The sequence below is a fragment of the Pygocentrus nattereri genome, chromosome 18, assembly GCF_015220715.1.
Source record: "Pygocentrus nattereri isolate fPygNat1 chromosome 18, fPygNat1.pri, whole genome shotgun sequence".
NCBI classification, from domain to species: Eukaryota; Metazoa; Chordata; class Actinopteri; order Characiformes; family Serrasalmidae; genus Pygocentrus; species Pygocentrus nattereri.
The window spans coordinates 18,627,018-18,644,026 of record NC_051228.1 but is presented as its reverse complement, the minus strand read 5'-3'; the positions used below and the strand labels follow the sequence as shown (position 1 = coordinate 18,644,026).

The 17,009-nt window shown below is 41.0% G+C and overlaps 1 pseudogene; it reads left to right on the top strand.

Annotated features, from left to right (window-relative positions):
* Nucleotides 1-11,374: 11,374 nt before the first annotated feature.
* Nucleotides 11,375-16,361, top strand: LOC108435381 (annotated as a pseudogene).
* Nucleotides 16,362-17,009: the final 648 nt, after the last annotated feature.

Here is a 17,009-nt window from a genome sequence, read left to right as displayed (position 1 = left end):
CAGCACAGGAGCCTTCACAGGGAACCACCACAGGATGAGCACAGTGCTTTCCGGAGTCCTAGGCGCTCTCTTATGCCATCTCATGTGTCTGTGTCCACTGTGTCCCTATTGCCCCACTTGTTGACACTGGAGAGATGTTGGTATAGTGCCCCCACGCCCCAAAATTCCTTGAGGATCCTCCTCTTCTGGCAGAGGGTCAAAGACAAACTGTAAGAGGCTCCAGAAATTGTTTAATGGGTAAGCCCCTTCACTATGCAAGACCCACATGTGAGCTGCCCAGTTTAAGGTAGGCCCTCACAGCAACAGTACCACGAAGGCCACTTTAGCCAGACCAGAACAACTCATTAAAGTGGGCCAAATAGCAGAAGTGCTTACCCATAAAGTCCTTCTACATATCCAACTCTCTGTAGTAGAAGTGCGGGTATGCAATGTGAAGCCACTCGCTGTAGCCTTGATTGCAAAGACTTCAGTAATGTAGGGCTTGAAACAAGTAGCAAGTGCGAAGTGGCTTTATCAGGGGCAATCCAATACACAGAGTCATAGCAGGCAGAAATTAAAACAAAAAGGCAGATCCATATATTAATAAAATAAAATAAAACATTTTGCAGGGGTCAAAAACAGGGAAAACCAACACAAAGAAATAGGCTTAGAACTCAAGTAGACAATCACTGAGACTTTGCAACAACTGAAACAAACAAGGGGCTTTAAACAGGCAGTTAATGAGTCCAGGATGACATGCAGGTTTGAGGTTGGGATTAGTCACATGTGTATGTAATTGAGGAGTGGGTGGAGCCAGGGTGGAGCAAAAAAAATGAAAACAAAGCACTTGGCCTGCCATGTGCACTACCACACAGCCCCAAAAAAGGGGTAATGTACTATATTGTACTATGTACTATATATACAGTATAATATAAAAGCCATATTAAAATATACACCCCTCATCCTGGCACTGTGTAAAAATAAGTCTTGATTTTGTAAGACAGAAACAGACTGTTGAGGCAGTAATCGGTGTGGAGCTTTCTCTGGAATCCACCAGGGCTTTTAGTCTGAACAGAACCGCTCTGCCGCAGACTGACTGACAAGGTTATTCTCAGAGAAAATGATAAGCAGAAAGAATGGTGGCATGTTTAGACAATGTGTCACCATCCTTCTGTCACTGAGAAACACGCAAACGGACTCGGAGCACCAACCTAGTCACAGAGGTGGGTCTAAAAGTGAGATGGAAAATGCACAAGCAGCTGTTTGGTCCGTTGTCAACAGTTTGGGTCGGGTTTGTCACTGCAGAAGACGAAAGTGATGTGACAGGTTCTCCCACAAAGCTGCCCACGTTTTTAGAATGTCAGGAACTAATGGCAGAGTTGCTTCCTGCTGCTGAGAGACATGACAGAGTCTGTGTGGTACCAACAATGTGACATCAGGACCTGTCAGCCAGCCTGCATGTGTTTTGAAGAAGCAAAACCATTTCCATTTGGTTCCTGAGGGAAGGGTTAGGGATTGGGCTCTAATTCAGATTAATCTGCAATAGACTTGCTTTGTGACACTGTTATCTACAGCAATGTTTCAGAGACCAACCTTCATATATTTAATTTCTAGTTATTCGTTTTTGAGTCTCAGGAAAAAAGAGCAGACAGCATTAATAAAAAGAAATATGCAAAATCCTCAACACCTAAATCTAATATCAGCTGTTCTGAATGTGTGTCACTCTACATTTATTACAGCTTCCATTCTTTTCAGGAGATTCACTTTCAGTTTCTCACAGAAATCTGCAGACACACCTCCACAGTTCAGTCTCCTTTTCTCAGTGAGGCTTCTTGACAGCTACACATCCCTTCAGAACCATAGCGCTGAGTTGTCTTCTCAAAGTGGAAGGATGCACAGAAACACCTGTGAATGTTTTCAGATCTGAAGCAGCTTGATGTTCTCTTCTCTCTCAAAGATGAAAGCTTTAAGTGCTGTTTATCTGATTCTGGTGGGTTCTGGTGTCTACCAGGTTTTCCAGGTGGTTGTTAGGAATCACGCTTTTTTTCAGTTATTTTCCTTTAACTTTCTCCTTCATTATCTGAGGATCAATCTTATAGCTAATACACTCTGAAAAAGCTCCAGAAAATGAATAACTTGTACTTAATGGTGTTTTGACTGGAATTAAATGAAAGCATTACCTTTGATTTTTGTATAAAAATGACCTGAATTTTATTTTTTCTTTCCATATGTTTATCAGAAGCTTGTAATAGACATTATCATAAATTTGAGCCTGTATATATCAGTTTTACAGTGACTCTTTCAGTAGAGTTCTGACATAGATCTGCTGCTGCTGTGCTGCTGCTGTTTTACATTCCTAACAACTAACTTAAATCTGCTTAGATTACAGCTCATATTCACACTGAGTGATGTATCTAGAGCCTCCAGAATGACTAGAGTGATGCTTTTTACTCAGAAAATTAGTCTCATTGTGAATCAAACTGTGATGGGTTGATACCTCTGTTACTTCCTAATTATGTTGGTGGTTAATCCTATATGTAAGGCCTGCAGTCCAGCTCCTGAAGTCCTAACCAATGGGAGAGCAGCTTGGCTGTATCTGCCTAGATACCACAAAGAAAAAAAAGGATTGATTAAACCGTTTTGATATTGCCACTTTTTAAAATTTGAACCCTTTTGTGTTCAGCCAAAATTTTGTACTACTACAAACATATAAAGGCAAAATTCAATTGAATAAAAATCAACTAAAAGACTTGCAGTTTTTAAATTACCCATAGACATTAGGCTGTGAGGGTTCCCACCTAGATGACAGTACATCATACAGTGTCAGAAACCACATAGACAAGTCTTAAAGCAGTGAACCAAAACTTTGTGGACTGACAAATAATGATTGAAAGGCATTTCAAACATATACACATACATTGCTTCAATCACCTCACTATTTATGTTTGCCTTAGAAACAGAAAAGTATAAACTCTTATATCATAACGTCAAAAATATCTGTCTGGTGGTCGTAACGTTTGATTTTTGGTGTATAATGAGTTAGGCTGTATTCACCACTGTGCTTTATTTTTCTCTTTGTTTCATGCTCTCTCTCTCTCTCTCTCTCTCTCTCTCTCTCTCTCTCTCTCTCTCTCGTTGTTGCAAAATAGAAACGTCATACTTGAATCAATAGCATAAAAGACAATTACCTCGTAAATAGCAGGAGGGTTTTGAACTTCATCTGTAAGTTAATTAGGAATCGCAGTCAGTAGCACAGTCCACATTTCAGTGAACATGCCAGCAATTACAAACACAAACTCCCTCTGTACATGCTTTAATTAAACCCATTTGAATAGGCTGTCCCACAGGATTATTTTCCCCTGAAAACTCTACAGCTAGCACTATTCTCTCTCTCTCTCTCTCTCTCTCTCTCTCTTTTTCTCTTGTGCTGTGTTGTTCTTGATCATAATTAGGCTGGACTATATGTGTGTAACTGTTCGTGGTGTAACTGCAGATGTAGTTAGTGTAGTGTGTCTGTGTTTTGGTTTGACTCTGGGACAACACATGAATGAACTGCTGAGCAGGCCAGTGAGGCCAGAACCCAGAGGCCACAGAGTGCCAGGGGCTTCAAAGAGGCTTAGACAACACAGCCCAAGAAACAAGACACTTCAATAAAACAGAGTGAGAATTGCCATTATGTCTCTTAAACAATCAAAATTGAATATATGTGCAATAAAACTTTCCTCTAGGAAGTTCCAACCCTTGAACAAGAATTTGTGTTGATGCTGTTGTATGACAACAGTTTTGGCGTGACTTTCTGACAGCAATGTGTTTGGTTATGACTGTAGGACAGCAGTGTGTTTTGGTGTCACCGTAGAACAGCAGTGTGTTTCAGTGTGACTGTAGAACAACAGTGTGTTTTAGTGTGACTGTAGAACAGCAGTGTGTTTTGGTGTGACTGTAGGACAGCAGTGTGTTTTGGTGTGACTGTAGAACAGCAGTGTGTTTTGTTGTAACCGTAGGACAGCTGTGTGTTTTCGGTTTGACTGTAGAACAGCAGTGTGTTTTGGTGTCACCGTAGAACAGCAGTGTGTTTTGTTGTAACCGTAGGACAGCTGTGTGTTTTCGGTGTGACTGTAGAACAGCAGTGTGTTTTAGTGTCACTGTAGGACATCAGTGTGTTTTGGTGTGACTATAGAACAACAGTGTGTTTTAGTGTGACTGTAGAACAACAGTGTGTATTGGTGTCACCGTAGAACAGCAGTGTGTTTTGTTGTAACCGTAGGACAGCTGTGTGTTTTCGGTGTGACTGTAGAACAGCAGTGTGTTTTGGTGTCACCGTAGGACAGCTGTTTGTTTCGTTGTGACTATAGAACAACAGTGTGTTTTGTTGTCACTGTAGGACAGCTGTGTGTTTCAGTGTGACTGCAGATCAGCAGTGTGTTTCGGTGTGACTGTAGATCAGCAGTGTGATTCAGTGTGACTGTAGGACAGCAGTGTGTTTTGGTGTCACCGTAGGACAGCTGTTTGTTTTAGTGTGACTGTAGGACAACAGTGTGTTTTAGGGTGACTGTAGGACAGCAGTGTGTTTTGGTGTGACTGTAGGACACCAGTGTGTTTTAATGTGACTGTAGGACAACAGTGTGTTTTAGGGTGACTGTAGGACACCAGTGTGTTTTAATGTGACTGTAGGACAGCAGTGTGTTTTGGCTTGACTGTAGGACAGCTGTTTGTTATGTGTCATGATTGGCTACTCCCACTCCATGTGCCTTTTTGTTTTGGTTTGTCCGTGTGCATTTGTTTTGGTTTTGTAACTCTGCCTGAATGTTTTCACCTGACACTCATTTTCCCTGTGTATGTAAGCCCTGTGCTTGCCCCTTGTGTTCGCCGGTCTTTGTTTGATGTATTGGTCTTTGTTCGTTGAACTCTGTTTGTTCATAGTCCTATTCTGGTTTGTGTCATGTCTGAACCCCCATCTATCCGTGTTGGCTATGTGAACCTGGACCGTTTTGACTATGACCCTGGATTTGCCCCTGATAAATTTCGCTTATCTCAGCGTATGCGTCCGCCTCCTCGCTCTGTGTTACATTATGGTGTGACTGTAGGCCAGCAGTGTGTTTTAATGTGACTGTAGGCCAGCAGTGTGTTTTGGCATGACTGTAGGACAGCAGTGTGTTTTGGTGTCACTTTAAAACAGCATTGTGTTTGGTGTGACTGTAAAACAGCATTGTGTTTGGTGTGACTGTAAAACAGCATTGTGTTTGGTGTGACTGTAAAACAGCATTGTGTTTGGTGTGACTGTAAAACAGCATTGTGTTTTGGAGTGACTGTAGGACAGCAGTGTTTTTGATGTGACTGTAGGGTATAATTGTATTATGGTACATTTCTAAGACACCGTAGGACAGCCATTTGTGATTTGGTTTGATTGTAGGACTGCAGTGTGTTGGTGCAACTGTAGGACAGCAGCATATTTTGATGTGACTGTAGGACAGCATTGTGTTTTGGAGTCACCGTATGACAGCAGTGTTTTTTGATGTTATTGTAGGACATAAGTGTATTTTGGTGCACTGTGCACTGTACACTGTAAAACAGCCATGTATGATTTGGTGTGACTGTAGAACAGCAGTGTGTTTTTGCATCAGTTTAGGACAGCAGTGTGTTTTGGTTTGACTGTAGGATGGCAGTGTGTTTTGGTGTGACTGTAGGATGGCAGTGTGTTTTGGTGTGACTATAGCATGGCAGTGTGTTTTGATGTGACTATAGGATGGCAGTGTGTTTTGGTGTGACTGTGGGATGGCAGTGTGTTTTGATGTAACTAGGATGGCAGTGTATTTTGGTGTGACTGTAGGATGGTATCGTGTTTTGGTGTGACTGTAGGATGGCAGTGTGTTTTGGTGTGACTATAGGGTGGCAGTGTGTTTTGGTGTGACTGTAGGATGGTATCGTGTTTTGGTGTGACTGTAGGATGGCAGTGTGTTTTGGTGTGACTATAGGGTGGCAGTGTGTTTTGATGTGACTATAGGATGGTATCGTGTTTTGGTGTGACTGTAGGATGGTATCGTGTTTTGGTGTGACTGTAGGATGGCAGTGTGTTTTGGTGTGACTGTGGGATGGCAGTGTGTTTTGGTGTGACTGTAGGATGGTATCATGTTTTGGTGTGACTGTGGGATGGTAGTGTGTTTTGATGTGACTGTAGGATGGCATCATGTTTTGGTGTGACTGTGGGATGGCAGTGTGTTTTGATGTGACTGTAGGATGGCATCATGTTTTGGTGTGACTGTGGGATGGCAGTGTGTTTTGATGTGACTGTAGGATGGCATCGTGTTTTGGTGTGACTGTTGGATGGTAATGTGTTTTGGTGTGACTGTAGGATGGCATCGTGTTTTGGTGTGACTGTGGGATGGCAGTGTGTTTTGATGTGACTGTAGGATGGCAGTGTGTTTTGATGTGACTGTAGGATGGCATCGTGTTTTGGTGTGACTGTGGGATGGCAGTGTGTTTTGATGTGACTGTAGGATGGCAGTGTGTTTTGGTGTGACTGTGGGATGGCAGTGTGTTTTGGTGTGACTATAGGATGGCAGTGTGTTTTGGTGTGACTGTGGGATGGCAGTGTGTTTTGGTGTGACTATAGGATGGCATCGTGTTTTGGTGTGACTGTGGGATGGCAGTGTGTTTTGGTGTGACTGTAGTATGGCAGTCTGCTGTGTTGTGACTATAGGATGGTAGTGCGTTTTGGTGTGACTGTAGGTAGGACAGCAGTGTGGATTGTTGTAACTTAATGCTACAGGAAGTGTAGAGGACAATACTGTTTTATTTGGAAAGAGCTCTGCATGAGTATGGATATAAAAAAGAATAATAGCCAACAAAAGGCTGAACGCTTACATACATTGATTTAAATACACAAAATAATAAAGAAATGAATTAATTACAGAAATAGTTTTAAATTTCAGCCCTTTGAAACCCTTTACCTTTCGCATGAAATTTTTAGATGTTCCACTATAACATTGACCAGAATTCATAATATGTTTTCACACATATGTGACATGAGTTTCCTCATCATAGCAACATGCTGGTATATTGGACACAATACACAGGCTTTTTGTGTCTGGTACCCTACATTGGGCCTCATTCAACATCCATTCTTAAGGAGAAATGTCTTCGTAAGACCCACTCACACAGTTTTCATGAGGGTTCTGACATTCATCAGTTGTTTTTTTGTTTGGGATTTGTTCTTTTATTTGTGCACTGAATATTGCACTGCATTGGATATTCTTCACGGTGAGTTCAGACAGAGGCTCTGATCCCAACCTGTTACATGCAGTTGCAGAAAAGATTTTTTTCACAGTCAGCAAAACATGTGTACTGTCTCTGGAAAGTGTTATCTGTGCAGTGAAAATAGCATTCTTATCAAGGGCCTGATGTGCAGCTTCCCTCTTCACACTGCTGCTCCATTTTCCTGCGATGGGACGTGTTGTTTTTCCTCAGAGGCACAAACTAGACTTCAAGACACAAACACTCTGATCACGTGTGTGTTGTTTCCCTTATGTTCTGTATGAAAGTAAGTGTGCTTCACCTAACTGAACCCAAACCTTAACCTTATGATGCTATTTCTGTTGTTTTGGTACACTAATTAAACTAATTCTTAAAATAATTAATGATCAGTCACATTTTCTGACCCAAAAGAAAGATCTATGCCATGTACAAGCAGTGGATTTTGTTATAGATGTTTAAGAGGACAAGACAACCTCCTTCAGATTTTATTGATTACCTTCAACAATTCAATAATGTTATTATCATCATGTGAACATAGAACCTGAACATTAACATTATTTGATTTCCAAAGAGTGAACACAGTTTCTTATTTACATCTCTGACATAAAACAGTGCTTGCATGTTCCAATCAATGAGTGTATATATCATATGTATCCTATATACAGTCAATAAGTGTATATATCAAATATATATCACATATACAGTCAATAAGTCTATAGATCAGATACAGTCACTGAGTGTATATATTATATATTGTACATACAGTCAATAACTGTATGTATCATATAACCTTATTTCTAAGAAATTAGCAAAACCATAAGAAGTAAATTAATAAATCCTATGTTTAATTAAAAACAGCACAAAAACAACAAATCAAATGCTAAGAATTTTTGCCTAAAGTGTTGTTTCCAGTCTGTGTTTAGTTGCGTTATGTCTGCCTATTGTTCTCTCTGCATTAGCTCATTGACCTTGGACTGTCTTGACCCTAAGTATGGATTTGCCCTTAAATAATAAATAATAAATCTCGCTTCTCTCAGCGTGTGCGTCTGCCTCATCATCGCGTTACAGTAAGTGTTTGGAAACTGAGGAGACACTGCTGTAGTTTTGAAAGTGGTCAGCAGTTCGGGGGTCTTCTTCATTGTATTTTCCATTTCATAAAGTGCCAAATATTTTCAATGGGTGACAGTTCTGGACAGCAGGCAGGTCAGCTTAGCACAACACTATTTTACTACAGAGCCATGCTGCTCTAATACATGAAGAATACGGTTTGCCATTGTCGTGCCAAAATAAGCAAGGCCTTCACAAAAAAAGAATGTTGTCTGAATGGCAGCACATGTTGGTCCAAAACCTGTAAATATGATTCAACAGTAATGGTGCTTTCACAGATGAGATATTCACCCATGCCATGTGCACAGACAGTGTTTTTTTTTTTCATACTTAATACTATATACTTAATATGTCTAGATTCAGTGCTGTAGACTGCAGCTGGGTGTTTGAGAAAGTGTTGCAAGCTCAAAAGGGAGTGATGATAAGTAAACACCTCAGTCATTTATATTATTTAGTGGCTAAACTGGAATTTTGTTTGGTCATGTTAATAATTGAATTTCAAATGTTTTATATTTAAGGAGTGTTTTCATTTTTCCTTTTTTGGTTATTCATTACCAGAGGTGGATGAAGTACACAAATCATGTACTTGAGTCAAAGTAGAGATACCCAAGGTAAAATATTACTCCAGTAAAAGTAGAAGTACTTACTTAAGACCTCAACTTGAGTAAAAGTACAACAGTATTTGCCTTCAAATGTACTTAAGTATCAAAAGTAAAAGTACTAGATTAATTATGGCTCTGATGTCCTGTTACTGTTATTGTAAGAAGATTCTTGCTTCATTTACTCATTGTAGGTGAAAATCCTCTGGTATCACTCTTGGTAAACCAGGCTTTTAATAGAATGTCTTTAATTAGTGACGCTGACGTCTATTAAAATGATCATAAGCACAAAACACTGAGTGGCTCTGAAATCACTTTTACAAACAAGCAAAGTTTCAGTTTAAGATTTATTATTAAGTTTAAGTTTAATAAAAACTTGATTTAAACACAAATTCACAAATGAGTTTTCCTTTACTGTGTTGTATCTGTAGGTCTCTCTTCATAAACATAAACTAGCAAAAACAAATTTACTATAAAATGAAATAGTGTTTGTATAAATTCAGGAAAAAAACACGATACCCTGATTGGTGTTCTTGCTTCACGCTTCTTTCACTTTGACATTATGTTTTTATACACACATACGCCAAAAGGAATGACGTATTTCACATAATGTAGTGGAGTAAAAAGTAAGATCTTTGACTTTGAAATGTAGTGGAGTGAAAGTAAAAAGTCACCCAAAATGGAAAAACTTAAGTAAAGTACAAATACATGAAAAACTACTAGTATCTAATTACATGTACTTAGTTACTGTCCACCACTGGTCATTACTTAAGAGCAAGACTTTTACAAATTTTAATATTATAAATAAATGTGAGGGGCTACTTTGGGTGGCCCAGTGATAAAAGTGGGTGGGCCTAGGCCCATTTTGACAATAGGTTCTTTTCCACACTGTTTCTGCTGGAAATAGTAATTCTGCTAAAGCAACAACAATAGCAAAGATGATGCATTAATATCTTTTATTTAGTTTGGATGCCCACACTGTTGTGTGTTTGGTTCTCCGACAGCTCTGGAAACATCCACAAATTTCAGTCTGGGCAACAGTGGCAGAGATAAAATGGCACACCTTTCTGTGGGGAGCTGAAGCAATGCAGGCAATAGCAGAACTTGTTTTACCCAGTGTTTACACACTTCTGCTTCTTGTTAAAAGGGCTGTCTCAGAAGAAGTACAGGTTAACCTCCACCATTCCAGGTTGGTAGCATCATGTAATGTAGGGATACCTACAATCTTAAAAAGATGGTTCTTCAAGGGTCTTAAGTAAAGACAGTAAGTAGTTCTATGTAGAATAATGAACACTGAAAGAGTCATTTACATGCTTGGAGGGTTCTTTACATGGTGTAATGGTTCTTTAGATAGATAGATTGATAGACAGACAGACAGATGGATCGATCTTTATTAATCCTAGAGGGAAATTGCAGTGTTTCAGTAGCAACATATATACAACCCCAATTCCAATGAAGTTGGGACGTTGTGTAAAACATAAATAAAAACAGAATACGATGATTTGCAAATCCTTTTCAACCTATATTCAATTGAATACACTACAAAGACAAGATATTTAATGTTCAAACAGATAAACTTTATTGTTTTTTGCAAATATTCACTCATTTTGAATTTGATGCCTGCAACACGTTCCAAAGAAGTTGGGACAGGGGCGTGTTTACCACTGTGTTACATCACCTTTCCTTTTAACAACACTCAATAAGCGTTTGGGAACTGAGGACACTAATTGTTGAAGCTCTGTAGGTGGAATTCTTTCCCATTCTTGCTTGATGTACAACTTCAGTTGCTCAACAGTCCGGGGTCTCCGTTGTCGTATTTTGCGCTTCATAATGCACTAACACATTTTCAATGGGAGACAGGTCTGGACTGCAGGCAGGCCAGTCTAGTACCTGCACTCTTTTACTATGAAGCCACGCTGTCATAACACGTGCAGAATGTGGCTTTGCATAGAATAGAGCGCTCGCTACAACAGACTGGTAGAATGTCCATAGGAGCTTAGTGCACACATAAACCTAAGCCTCCTCAGGAAGTAGAGGTAACTTTGGCCTCTCTTGTACACCACGAGAGTGTAACAGCTCCAGTCCAGCTCAATGTTCAAGTGCACACCCAGATATTTGTAGGTTCCAACCACCTCCACAACTGAACTCTATCAATAGTAACTGCTGACAAGGCAGGTTTGGACTTCATAAGGTCAGCACCATCTCCTTAGTCTTACTGATGTTTAGCTACAGCTGGCCACGTCATCCGAGAATTTTTGCAGCATTTGACATGACTCATGACATGTTGTACCTGAAGTCAGAGGTGTACAGGTTGAACAGGAATAGAGACAACAGTCCCCTGGGGTGCCCCAACACCGCACACAGTCATGTCTGAGACACAGCCCTGCAATCGCACATACTGAGGTCATCCAATCAGATAGTCCATTGTCCATGAGATGATGGATTCATCCACCTGCATCAGCCATAGTTTCTCCCCTAACAGCACAGGCTGTACGGTGTTGAATGTACTGGAGAAATCGAAGAACATGATCCTCACAGTGCTGCCTGATGTGTCCAGGTGAGAGTACGTTCTGTCCAGCAGGTAAATAACTGCCCCACTCCAATGCCATCCTGGTATGCAGACTGCAGAGGGTCGAGTGCTGTTTTGACCAGAGGTCTCAGATGAGCTAGCATCAGCCATTCAAGTGCCTTCATTAAGTGCACTAAACATAGCATGGGGGAAAAAAGGTATACTAAGATATACTATAATAGAGTAAAATCTGCATACTATAATAGAAGAGAAATATTATATTTACAATTACAGCATTATTTGACTATTACTGACCACAGCTGTGGCTTCTCAGGCTTAAAATCAGGAGTCATAAGTTAATATTTTTAATCACAATCAGGACCTCTGGTCCCCTCAGAGAACTAAACACAGACATATGTTCCTGATGCTGAAGGAAAAGATCTAGTCACAGTATTTCCTACAAGTCTCTTCAAACCAATAATTTGAACTGTCTCCATCCTTCTGCCCTTCTTACTCCTCCGTCTGTCTATGGTTAAATTGCTCCATCTGTGTCAAGCCCTCTGTCCTCCATCCCACCTCAGGCTGTGTTTCTAACTTAAGGACTACATTATGTGATTCTTAATGATAGCAATTTCTCCGGAACAGAAAATTCTATCTCTCCCTTTTCTCTCTCTCTCTCTCTCTCTCTCTCTCTCTCCCTCTCTCTCTCTCTCTCTCTCTCTCTCTCTCTCTCCATACCTTACTCTCTTTCTCTCTCCCTTTTTATTTCTCTCACTCTTCCTCTTTCCCTTTCTCTTTTGCTCTTTCACTTTCTCTGTTTTATTGTCTCTCCCTTGCTCTCTCTTTCTCTCTCTCTCTCTTACTGTCTCTCCCTTCCTCTCTCTCTCTCTCTCTCTCTCTCTCTCTCTCTCTCTCTTCCTCCCTCCCTCCCTCTCTCTCTCTCTCTCTCTCTCTCTCTCCCTCAATCTCTTGCTCTCTTTCTCTCTCCCTTTTTATTTCTCTCACTTTTTCTCTCTTCCTCCTTCCCTTTCTCTTTCACCCTTTCACTCTCTCTCTGTCTCACTGTCTCTCCCTTCCTCTCTCCCTCTCCCTTTCTCTCTCTCGTCTTCTCTCTTACTCTGTCTCACTTTTCCTCCCTTCCTCTCTCTCTCTCTCCATCTCTTACTCTTTCTCTCTCCCTTTTTATTTCTCTCACTTTTTCTCTTTCCCTTTCCCTTTCTCTTTTGCTCTTTCACTCTCTCTGTCTTATTGTCTCTCCCTTCCTCTCTCCCTCTCTCCCTCTCTCTCTCTCTCTCTCTCTCTCTCTCTATGTCTGCAGAATGCTGCACTATTTCACATGTCAGCTGGAATGATATCTTGTCACACAGTTCCTCTGAAACCTGTGCTCCTGCGAGTGTGGGTGTGAGGAGAGTAAGCAGGGCCAGCGAGGAGCTGGATCACCAGCTACTGGAGCTGGAGCGAGGTATGATTTTAGGTAGGTAGGTCAGAAGATACATAAGGAGATAGAAAAGTTCTAATTAACAGCTTTTTCAACACGTCTGCCTCTGAGACAGTGATTTAATTTAATTTTGCTCATCCCACCAGTGGGAAATTAAGATAAAATTAATTAGTTTTTTTCCCCCCACATATAACTATGTATTACTTTTACATTTTATGCAGAATTTTATGTAAGTTATCTGAGGTTCTGCTTTTTTTCTAATAGAAAGTGTATTGTATGGTGTCTTCAGTCTTTTAAGGCTCTATTGGAGAAAAATCAGAACGTGATCAAACCAGTTAAAAGCAGTCACGTCTGTCACTGTTATGTCAAACAGTATTTAGCCTTTACACTTTTAGATATTCAAAATTATTCACTTCACCATGGAAAGAGGTGGTGGGGGAGTGGAAATATACAGTAGTGGAAAAACAAGGTAGGTGTTTCTAATAAAGTGGCCTGTTAGTGGAAGTACAAAGCGAGTGTTTCTAATAAAGTGGCTAGTGAGTGTAAGCACAAAGTAGGTGTTTCTAATAAAGTGGACAATTAATGGAAGCACAAAGTAGGTGTTTCTAATAAAATGGCCATTGAGTGGAAGGACTAGGTGGGTGTTTCTAATAAAGTGGCCAGTTAGTGTAAGCACAAAGTATGGGTTTCTAATAAAGTGGCCAGTAAGTGTACTTTCCTTTCAGAGTGTCATAGATCTGGAATTTAAGGGGTCTCTGAGGAATAAGACAGCTTCAGACAAAAGTAGACCAGCATACCATTATCATCTCCCTGGAGTTTTGCTGCTTCCCTCTGTAGCTTCTTTGGAGCATTTTGTTAGTTTGGAAAACTCTCTGTTGTCCTTTAAGATAAAAAACACCACATTCTTTTAATTTTTTAAAAATGTTTGTAAATGTTGGGGGTCAATGTGGAAATCATATTTACCATTAGAAGTTGAGTGTTATTACTGTCAATTTGCTATAATACGCTAATGTGTGTTATTATATGATTAATTACATAGTTCTGAAATAAGTGACATTCACATTTTCAATCAGTTTGCATTGTATACAGACAGGTTAAAATGTATGTAACTGCTTGATTTATCTCAAAATAGCATAAATTGCAAAAATGTGAAGGCTAATTATCAATTATCTGTTCTTCCGCTTACAAACACAAATGTAATATAGATTAAAGAGGTTATATCATGAAGAACCACATTTCTCTCACTTTTTGTGTAAAATTAAAGAGTCTGATGTAGTGTGTAAAAATTGCTAAAGCCGCTTTCCACTCTATATACTCTAGTGGTCACCAACAGATCTGCCATCCTGTAGAGGGTGTGTATCAAAGTGCTCCCTAGCAGAATTAGATTTTTAGGTAAAAATAAAATATTCCTTTGCAGTAAAATAAAGCTCTGCTGATCTCTAACAGTTTTAACCATAAATAGTCTTAAACAGTGGAGTCAATGTAGAATTGCCAATTCACCCTTTAATCCTGAAGATGTTCTCAGACTGCTGGTCAACATAGCAATACAGACAACAATCTTGCCTAGGTAACAAAATGGCAAAGAGAATGATTTAAAGTGAAAAATCGATTATTCGTAGATGAATGGACTTATTTGCATTTATAAACACTCCAGCTGGTTTCTTGATGCATTTAATCTGCAATGAGAAACTGTCAAACACTAAAAGGTCATGAAGACAAAGTCAGTTTCTCATTCAAATTTTTCCATTTGAAATGGGACAATTCGAACAAGAAGCTGGTGAATGAAGATGACTTCAACCAAGCAACTATTGAGAGACATTTTGCAAGAAACTATTCCTCTAGAAAAAACAGAGGACGAAAGCTGTATGTTGTCTCATTCGCTCCTTACCTGGAAATTATGAAATGTGTAATTTTAAAACTCATAAATAAATAAAAAATTCTACTAACAATAAGAGTTTTGATCTAGCATGACACTTTGTCACAGTTTATTATTCTTAGTTTTATACTAACTGATAAGTTCATATGGTATCTGGTTAGCTACGAGAAACCAGTGAAGAGCCTGGGAAAGATGTTCGACTGTAGCCTGAAAGACACGGCAATCATACGTGCAACCAACCTTGAGCTGGAAGCCTGGCTAGCCGCAGTGGACAAGTCAGGCCTATCTGGCAAGTTTAAGGCCTTGGTTTACCAACATGGCATCCTCCCACGGATTCTCTGGCCCCTCCTGATCTATGAGGTTCCAATCTCTACCATCAAGGGCTTTGACAAGAGAGTCAGCAGGTTTCTACAGAAGTGGCTGGGTCTAACTCTGAGCCTGAGCAATATCACCCTGTACAGCCAGAACAACAAGCTGAAGCTCCCCATCAGCAGCTTGAGTGAGGAGTTCAAGGGAGGTGCTGCAATACAGAGAGTCAGAGGACCCGAAGGTCTCCCAGGCTGGGATTGAAGTAAGGACAGGGTGGAGGTGGATGGCAGCAGAGGCTGTGGATTTGGCTGAGTCACGGATATAGCACAAGGCACTGGTGAGAGTAGTGACTCATGGAAGAGCCGGCCTGGATGGCGTTACAACAAGGCACGAGGGAAGGACAGGAGAGTACTGGTGCAGCAAGAGATGCGGGCATCAGCAGAGGAGGAGCAGGCCAGCAGGATGGTGTAGCAGCAGCAGGGTGCATGGACAAGATGAGAGCATGCAGTGGACCGCAAAGTCTCACGGGCGGACCTGTGGAAAGCAGAACCCCATCATATACGATTTCTGATCCAGGCTGTCTACAATGTACTACTGAGCCCATCCAACCTGTTCAGCTTGGGATTGGTGGAGTCACCTGCCTGCAACCTGTGCCTGAAGAGGGGGACCCTGGAACACATCCTCAGCTGCTGTTCGAAAGCCCTGGGGAAGGGGCACTACCGCTGGCGCCATGACAAAGTCCTGAAAGCCATAACGAACACAATCAGCTGTGGAATTGGCCACTGCAAGTGCCTCCACCAAGTGAAGAACACCATTGCTTTCATCCGGGCTGGGGAGAAACCACCACCAGCTGCCAGGACCACCTCATCTGGCCTGCTAGTAACAGAACAAGACTGGGAGATGAAAGTTGACCTGGAGAAGCAACTGAAATTCCCAGAAACTGTCACCACTACAATACTGCGGTCCGACATGCTACTCATTTCAGAGACCTCCAAGCAAATAGTTTTACTGGAATTCACCGTACCCTGAGAAGACCGCATCGAGGAGGCCAACGAGAGGAAGAGGGCAAAGTACACTGAGCTAGTGGAGGAGTGCCGGAACAAAGGGTGGCGAGCATGGTGTGAACCCATCGAGGTGGGATGCAGAGGGTTCGCTGGCCAGTCTCTCTGCAGGGCCTACAACATCCTGGGCATCACTGGGGCCAGTAAGCGATGGGCCATTAACGAATCCACTGATGCAGCAGAAGTTGCCTCAAGGTGGCTGTGGATAAGAGGAGAACCGTGGGTGGGGTAGCACTACCTGGACACAAGCTGGGGCCTGATCAACCCCAGCTGGGTCTCCTGGGTGAGAGTGTATGATGTTCGAAAGACCCAAAACACTCCATGATTGATGATGTGTCCAGGTTGCATCAAGTTGATGTGTTACAAGCTAACCACTTGCATTTGTTGTTAATTTATCTTTACTCATATATGTTGATGTTAATGTTTGCCAGTAACTGTGTTTGCTGATTTCAGCTATATTATATTTCACAAGTATTGCACTTCATTTATTCATTTTATCAACAAACCATGACAGTAAAGTAGCCTGATGTGTTAACAGGCTGTAAAGCTAAGGGGCTAACAGTTACACACTTTAAGTTTAAATCTTTAGTGAAAGGGGCAGATTTAATGTTCATTCACTCATCAGCTCACTGCTTAGGGGAATGACTAGCTTGGTGCTAGCGATGCTAATGGAAATGAGCATTTATGCCAATATATTTGTCAATGCATTCTGTTTTTGCATCCCTGTTGTTGAGTTGTCAGTGTCTCAATGTTCCCACCTAGGGTTCTAGCCAATGTCCTGTAATGCTGGGTTTGCAGATCAGACACATGAGGATAAAAATTAACCCTCTCCTACTGTGTCTTCATCTACAGCTGACAATCGAAGAGACCCTTGAAGGGT